At 37.8% G+C, this 8,935-nt stretch overlaps 1 long non-coding RNA gene across 1 annotated transcript in view; it reads right to left on the reverse strand.

Annotated features, from left to right (window-relative positions):
• The window catches only part of LOC104875608, a 111,801-nt gene extending 102,870 nt beyond the window's left edge, over positions 1-8,931 (reverse strand). Inside the window, exon 1 of the long non-coding RNA XR_784117.2 lies at positions 8,859-8,931. This is a non-coding gene — a long non-coding RNA (uncharacterized LOC104875608). The remainder of the gene's footprint in view (positions 1-8,858) is intronic.
• Between the last annotated feature and the right edge of the window lie 4 nt (positions 8,932-8,935).

Here is an 8,935-nt window from a genome sequence, read left to right on the forward strand (position 1 = left end):
CCACAAAGTTAATGGTGATCAAAACATCCTGTTGTACTTCTCTGAAGATTGTACAAAATATTTGCCTAGTGATGTGAAGTGCAACGTGATGATACTTGCAATCCTGAGCTTATTTGATGTGGCTGGGAAGTAAATGAGATTCCAGTACCCCTGTTGTGCATAGGTGCTCACTGAGCACTTCCTGCATGGTTGGGAAGTGCCCTATATTTACAGTATTTGATCCAGTTTAACAGCAACATAAAATGTTAAAATGTGCCTTGTAAAAGCTTTTATTCCAGTTCACACAAAAAGAATATTCTGGGATTATGACTAGGAATTTCATGAGTTGATTTATCTGAATAAAACCTATAAGGTTTTGAACCATTAAGCATTCAGTTTAGTAAAAAAGCCCTTAGTGTACAGAAGAATAAACTGAGAAATGGAACAGATTTGTTTCTTGTAATAATTATGAGCAATATCTCAAACTCAGCATCCTTAGACCACTGAGCTGTGTAGGATGAATATACTAATTAATCAATTACTACCCAACAATGTACCCTGTTTATTTACTGAAATGCACCAGAAATGTGTGCAGAACTGGTAATTATTAATCATCTTCAGTAACAAATATGACTCAAGTTCACCTTCATATAATTAATAGAGCATGTAGTTAGCTTTAACATCTTGCTTTATTTGAAACAGCTATAAGGAATAAAAAGAAAGAGCTGAGCCACAAGTTGTGGTTCAATGAAATGCTTGCTTGGACTAATGTGGGTATCAGCCACAGCAGCAGTGCTATTCACACCCATCCAAAGTACGGCCAGCTGGTCTCTCCAGTAAAACTCAACTTTTAAAAACTAAACTTTTGTCCAAAAAAAAAAAACCCCCCCCAAAAAACTAAACTTTTGTCTGACTAACATCCAGGCTTATGAAATAGCTACAAAAACAGTCCAATGAGTCACTATATTCTCTTTACTAAGGGTCCTCAAATAAAACCCAAACTTGAAGTCTTGAGAATTTATTTAGATTTGGGATCTTTGTTACTGGTGTTAATAGAGATTCTTTTTTTGTTGTTGTTGTGCACAAGAACCTAGGAATCTACCTAGAACTCTGCTACCCACAGTAGCAGTACCCATACTCCTTAGCACATGACTCTCACTGTAAAGATAATTTAAAATTACTTTTCAATACATATAGAAATAGTTGCTTTACATCATACTTTACAAGTAACCTAGTTTTGAAAAAAATCATTCTTTTGGTTTGATATTGTTATAAATTTCCTTTGAGCTAGACAAACTTATGGGCTAGAAAGACTATATTTTGGGTCTAGAATGCCATTTCCTATTTCTTACTACTTATACAACATGTAAGTGATACTAAACTATATCAGCTATATTTACATTTGAGTTTGGCATCACTTGATTATTTCAAACTATGGTCAAACCATGGGTTTTTTTAGTCCTGCCAATGTGGGTTCAAATCCCAGCTCCATGACCTGCCTTCTCTGTGACCACTTAAAACACAACCCTCTGTAAGGTCTAATACACCATTTCTCCACCCTTTGGCTAAGATCAAGTGTAAGGTTTAACACTGTTTCCTCAACTTGAACAACACAACCCTCTGTAAGGTCTAACACACCATTTCTCCACCCTTTGGCTAAGATCAAGTGTAAGGTTTAACACTGTTTCCTCAACTTGAAAATGAAAAAAACAAAACTTTGAAGTATAGGAGCTGTAAACTGCCTAGAACACAAAAAAACAGTAATCAGTAGCTATCATTATTTGATATTATAATCTGTGATCACTCTAAGCTTAAGAAATTGAAATGTCTACACCTATGTGCATACAAATAAAAAGCTATTCTGTACAATAGAAATTGCAAATACAGATTAACTTTTTTTTTTTTCTTTTGGTACCAGGGATCCAACTCAGATCCTTGTGCTAGCAAGGCAGGCAGCAGAACCACTGAGCTAAATCCCCAGCCTCAGATTAACATTTTTGAAAGTTTTCTCACAAAAGGAAAAATTGGAGAAAACTTAGTGTTATTGCACAGTAAATTAAAAAGCTGTCCCACCTGAAAGTGTCAGTAGAATCTCACTTCAAAACTCTTAACTGACTAATCATAAATCATTGGATAGACTACTGTATTTTTATTATAAAATGATTCAAGGCCCCTTTAAATAGAGAGGCCCCTCAGCGCATCTGAGTATTTGTTTATAGATTGTTAACTACTTGACAGTGATACTGGGCGGGTGTGCAGAGACACTTAAAGCTAAAGGGCTAAGAATCATTGTTGGTTGAAGATCAGCAATGAAGCCAAAACATCTTTGGGTTTGGTTTGAAAATATGATTCATGTTACAAGAATGTTATAGGCTTTTCACAAATGTATCTGTTGGTCGAAAAAGGCTCACTCTGTGAAGCTGGAACTGTAACTATGATTCATGTGCAAGATGAATTTAATTGGCTGTGTTTTCAAATGCTTCCCCCAATCTGACTACATATAAGGGAGATCTGTAACAAAGGGCACATGCCCACAATATGAACTGTGTTATCTATCAGCACAAATGGTTAACAGGTTTAAAAAGTCACAAATAAATCTCCTTGCCATGGATTCCATTAGAGTTAGCATCCACAGTAAGAAATGGGAGTAGAACTGTTTCTTAATAAAGAGCTCACCAGAAGTCCTTGATTTTGATATATGACCTTGGATAAATTCTTCATTATTCTGTTGTTTCATTTCTCTAACAATCAAATTAAAATGGTAATTAAATTAAATGAAAACCCCTAACCCTACATATTATAAATCCCTTTCTCTAATATCCCTCAAATATAGGAACTGTAGCCACCACCTGCCTCACAAGCACAAGGACCCATGTTCAATCCCTGGCACCAAAAAAATAAAAATAAATGAATTGTATTCACCTTCATCCACTTTCCCCCACCCATTTATTCAACAAGTACAATCCTAGGTGCTGGGGTCACAGAGGCTCATAAAATACATATAAATATTCAGCCTTCGGACATTTACATTGCAGTGAAGGGAGACAGGGTAGCTGGGATACACAATACTAACAGTAAAATGCTCCACCAGAGTAATCCTTCTTTACATTCTGTCACCATAGCCCTTACTGCCAGCCAACTGCTTGGGACTTTCAGAATATCAATCATTTCCACAGAAGGACTCACGAAGATCTAGACAACAGTTCCTTTCCTAATGATTCTGCCATAACTCGGTACTTCCATGAGGATAATCTCGTACAAAGCCAATATATATTGCCCTTTGATGACACAGCATGAGGATGCCAGGGTGAAGCAGCATTTGCCACTGATGGGCACAGAGAGAGTTAAGCAAGGAACATTTGTCCAGCGGCAAGGGTCTCTCAAGCCCCTTCTAGTGCTGAACCTGCCTTAGAAGGCACTGAGCCCATTAAGTACATCTGAGCTCTTAGGAAGCCTGGCTCTGGGCACCTGTTTTTAGGTTCCAAAAATTATGGAATGTGAATTGGACATCATTCTACCTATGGTCTTCCCTCCTCAACCAGAAGCCCTTAAGCCCCAAACAGGAAGTCTTAAAGGAAATCCTAAATATAAACACTTATGTCTCTTTTTTATAATTCCCATACTTCATACCAACATGCTGACACATGCACCCAGTATCATTCCTGTAATTTTTCCTCTGAAAATATCAGTCACCTGGATCTACATCCCTACCTACTCTTCATTCACATCATTAGAAATACAAGTACCTCTTTGCTCACAGAGGATACATTCCAAGACTCCAGTGGATTCCTGAAACCACAGATAGTGCCAAATCTACACTGTTTTTCCCTATACATACTTAGGACAATGTTTAATTTATAAATTAGGTGTAGAAAGAAATTTACAGTAATAACTAAAAAAGGAACCATGTACTATAATAAAAGTTATGTGAATGCAGTCTATCTCCAAAATATCTTACTTTAATGCACTCACTTTTCTTGTTGATCAAGAGTAACAAAGGATAGAGATTGAAGCCTCAAATAATGACATACTACAGTATGTGAGTGAATCAGGATCTCATGATAATGTAAAACTAACATGAGACCTGGGCACGGTGGCACATGCCTGTTATCTCAGCTTCAGAAGCTGAGGCAGAAGGATTATTTGAACTCACAAGTTCAAGCCTGGGCAACATAGGGAAGCCCTCTCTCAATTAAAAAAACATATAGGCAAGTTCAGCCACTTGCCTCGCAAGTGCAAGGTCCTGAGTTTAATCCCTGGTACCAAAAATAAATACACAAATAAACATATATTATATATGTAGAAGATCAGGTCCACAGAGAGATGTTCTTTGTATACCCTTAATGAACACTAATAACTGAGTATGTTAATATATAATACTGTCTGTATAACTCATTTTTGTCTTTTCCAAACTTCTATTATTTTTTAGGATAACATACATAAAGTGCACATATCTTGTGTTCAGCTAAAGTGATGTTCACAAGCTGAATACTAGAAGTAGAAGTAGATGAAGAGAATAATCCTGGTGTCAGAAGACTCCTCATACTTCTTCTGTCACTGGTTACCTCCTTGCCCCACCATGCTAAAGGTGATAATCACAGCCCTGTCTTTTTTCTTCTTCCTCCTCATCCTCTTTCTCTGCCTCCCTCTTTTTTTTTTTTTTTTTTTTTTTTTTTTTTAGACAAGGTCTTGCTATGTAGTAAGGATTGGATCTTGAGCTCACTATATAGCCCAGGCTGCCTTTCTCAGCCTCTTGAGAGCTGGATTACAGGCCTGTGCCACCATGCCTGGCATCGGTCCTCCCTTCTAATGGCAGAGATGAGATTTTGCCTATTTTTATAGCTCATATAAATGAAATCAGACAGTAGGTATTTTCCTTTTTTTTTTCAGTACCAGGGATTGAACTCGGGACCTGGAGCTTCCAAGGCAGGTAGCTGAACCATTGAGCTAAATCCCTGGTCTATTATTTTCCATTTTTTGTGTCTGGCTTCTTCTGCTTTAACTTGTCTGTTCGATTCATGTGTTATATGTGATTATAAATCACTCTTTTGCATTGCTGTACAGTATTCCATCATATATGAATATCCTACAATTTCTCTATTGACGGGCATGTAACTTCCACAGTGAATACTACAAATATGAGTAGCACACCTATGAATAGTGCAGTGTTTTGGAGAACATGCACACATAATTACTGTTGGGTATTGTTATGGACCTAATGAGTTTCCCTTCATCCACACACTCAGATTCCTGTGTCGAAGCCCTAGCCCTCAGTGCAACTGTATTCTGAAACAGGGCCTGTGAGATGATAAAGGTTACACATAGTCATAGAGTGGAGCCATAAATCAACAGGAATTATAAGAAGAATGTCTAGCATGTGGGCACAGCAACAAGGCAGCGAATGAAAGCCAAGAATAAAACCCTCATCAGAAATCCAGTTGACCAGTACATACCTTGATTTTAAGACTTCCCAGATTCTAGAACTATAAGAAATAAATTTACATTGCTTAAGCCACTCAGCATGTGATATTTTGTTTTGTCCAGACTCAGGGGTGCTATGGCTGGATCATAAGGCATGCAGATATTCATGCCTTGTGAATATAAGCTATAATAAATACTGTCAAAGTCAGATGCTGTGTGCACACCTATAATCCCAGCTGCCTGGGAGGCTGAAGCAGGACAATTACAAGCTCAGGCCAGACGGGAAATAACAGTAAAAGTGTATCTCAAAGCAAAACAAAATAGTCAAAATATATGATGTCAACATTTTTTTCTAAAGTGATTGTTAATTCCAAATGCTTTACTTCAAACAAAATTGTTCCATATCCTCATCAACACTTGGTGTTTTCTGTCTTTTCTACTTTAGCCATTCTGGCAGCTGTGCAATACTATTGCAAATTCAGCACTTTCCATTTTATTAAACACCCAGATGTCCAGGTATTTTCCTTTGTGAGGTCCATTCAAATGTCTTTTCCTTAATGATTTGTAGGAGAATGTACAAGATATCAAGCACTTGTCAGATATATTTTCTCAAATATTTCTAGTGTATGGAATACTTTTGAGTAAAGAATGGTCTACTATCTACAGCTCTCTTTGGAAGAACTTCCTACCTTAGAAAAGATAGGGAAAGAGTCAGTAACCCTGGATGAGGCATGTAATTTCCTCACCTGTGATGAGGTTTATTCAAGAGAGCAGTTTCCAATAGACATTTTCTGTTCTCTAGCCCTTTTCCCAAGGTTTCATGATGGAAAAAATGCAATGAGTCTACCTAATATCTGGTTCTCTATGTCAGTATTTTCTTTCTTTTTTTTTTCTGGTGCTAGAGATAAACCCACATCCCTGTATATGTTAGTCAAACACTCTACTACTGAACTATACTTTCAGATCCTATGTCAGTGGTTTTTATTCTATTTACCCAGAATTTCTTAGACATACTGTGTACCAGGGGTTCTCCACGCTTAATTCACACTTTACTTTTTAAAAAACATATTTTAGCCAGACATGGTGGTGCATGCCTGTAATCCCAGCACTCAGGAGGCTGAGGTGGGAGGGTTGCCATGGGTTCAAGGCTAGCCTGGACTACATAGTGAGACTCTGTTTCAAAAAAAACCAACAAAAAATAGATTTTATATCATCAAAAGGGATATAATGCTAACATTTAACACACTATAAGCGGCCCACAAGTTAATGTGAGGTTAAGTTAATTTAGTGTGGCCCTCACAATCTCTTGTTGTCATCTTTGTAATCAAAGTAGAGGCCCAGATTTCAAGGTGAATCATTTAAAAACCACTCTGAACTTGTCTCTACTTCTGCGGTGGGGTAAGGACCTTAATAGTATACAACCAAAACAAGACACGCCAGCACAAAGAAGCTGGACGCTGAAGCTACTATAATTGCAACTGTTGTCTACATTTCAAATTCAACATTTTGCAAGCTCAAAACAACAGAGTTAGGAATCTTGCAACCCCTGGCATCTTCGGTAGACTAGCTCCTGGTGGTCTTACCAATATCGTTACTATCCAGACTCCCTGGTTTCTTCCCACTTTCTGCACTTGGTTCTGTAGACTTAATATTTATTGTTTTGCCACTCAATATCCTTCCAATAAACCTCCTTTCAGCTCAAAACAAAGCCTAAGACAACAACATACCACCATCACTTTTTCTTTTTGGCAGAGATGAGGATTGAACTCGGCGCCTTTCACTAAACAATATCACTAGCCTTTTTTAATATTATTATTTTTATTTTTATTTTGAAATTAATAGGCTGGGCTCAAACTTGTGATCCTCCTGGGCTGGCCTCCCAGACTGCTGGGATTATAGATAAGCACCATCATGGCTGGCTATATTTCTTTTTATTTATATATGAAGTTAAAGTTAAAAATTTGAATTTATAAACGTTTAGTAATAAAACACATTTTAATCCATATATTCGGGTTCTGCGACATTTTATTTGAAAAAGAACTCAATGCTTTCTTCTTTTCTTTTTTTTTCTTTTTTGAGACAGGGTTTTGCTACGTAGTCCAGGCTGGCCTCTAACTCACAGTGATTCCCCCAAGTGCTGGGAATATAGGTGTGCACCACCACACTGGGATCAATGCTTTTTAAAATTTCATTTGAAAATCACAGTACTGAAGTACCTCCCTGCCTCCCTTCAGCCATCCTCTCAGCTATCCCTGTGATAAACACAGCATGCATCCATTTATAATCTTTTAAAGACTTTTATTTAATAGGGAACCCTAGAAGGTAGAATTCGAATTATTTGCTTGAATAAAACACCTCTCAAGATCTGGCAAATACTAACGGGTGCCCCATCAATGTTTGTTGAACAGACTGTTAAAACCTGAGACTATAAAAACTAGCCACATTATCCTACATCCCCTTCAATTTTCAGCAATAACAGTAATTGTTATATAGTGTTCACATTTATAACTATGTCATTTACCTAAGGTCATTTTCAGACATTTTATCTATTCATTTTTGAGACAAGATCTCACTATGGAGTTCAGGCTGGCCTTAACTCACTCTGCAGCCTACACTGGCCTGGAACTTGCAATAATCCTCCAGAGTGGTGAATTACAGGCGTGAGCTACCATGCCTGGTTCACCCAGGCACCCTATTTATGTATGACCTCTCCAAATAAGATTAATTTAAGAAAAATAAAAGTAATGACTCTGCTGAAAGCAAGTGTTATGGAAATCAATACCTCAACAGGTGTGAAGTCTGAAAAAGGGTTTCCTAAAGAAATATATAGCTGGTGACTGAGGACTACAAAGGTTGGTAGCAACTACAAGGATACTGCTCTGGTGCACAGTAAATAGATGTTTCTGTGCATCTGAGCACTGAGCAACAGAGACAGTGTGATATTTTCTAAAACACAACTTTTTATCTTAAAATATCTAGATCTTATTTTAGATAGTGAACTCGACTGCAAAGGCATAAATACAAAAACACCCAACACTTTGGGAGGCTGAGGCAGGAAGATTGCAGGTTCAAGCCCAGCCTGGGCAACTTGGAGACTTAGCAAGATCCTGTCTAAATATTTTAATTAAAAATAATTGGGAATACAGCTCAGTCCAAAGGCTCTGGGTTCAAGCTCCTAAATAAAGCTCCCAAATAAAGAGAAAGTGCTCTCTGATGTTCAGCAGCCAATGCAAACCTGAGGTCTTGGCTTTTAATCATTTCTTTGAAGACACTTTCTCAAGTGCATCAATGTCAACTAAGAATTGCAGTGGAGCCCAGGGTGTGAGGGGGACCTCGGTTTCAGCTGTCATTCGCTAGGGTGTTCACACTATATATGTTTTATTCTTTAATTTTTCTCGTAATCAAAGTGATAAAAGCCTCCACGAATCCCGCCCCAGCCCCAGACTATTAAAAATTACCTGAAGTCCCAGGTAACAACCTAACTACCTGCAGAAGTGCCCCTCAGTCTTCGCGCGCAGCCTCCAACCTGGCACGT

Source organism: Fukomys damarensis, unplaced genomic scaffold (assembly GCF_012274545.1).
Source record: "Fukomys damarensis isolate Sample0158 unplaced genomic scaffold, DMR_v1.0_HiC HiC_scaffold_25, whole genome shotgun sequence".
In the NCBI taxonomy this organism is placed as follows: domain Eukaryota; kingdom Metazoa; phylum Chordata; class Mammalia; order Rodentia; family Bathyergidae; genus Fukomys; species Fukomys damarensis.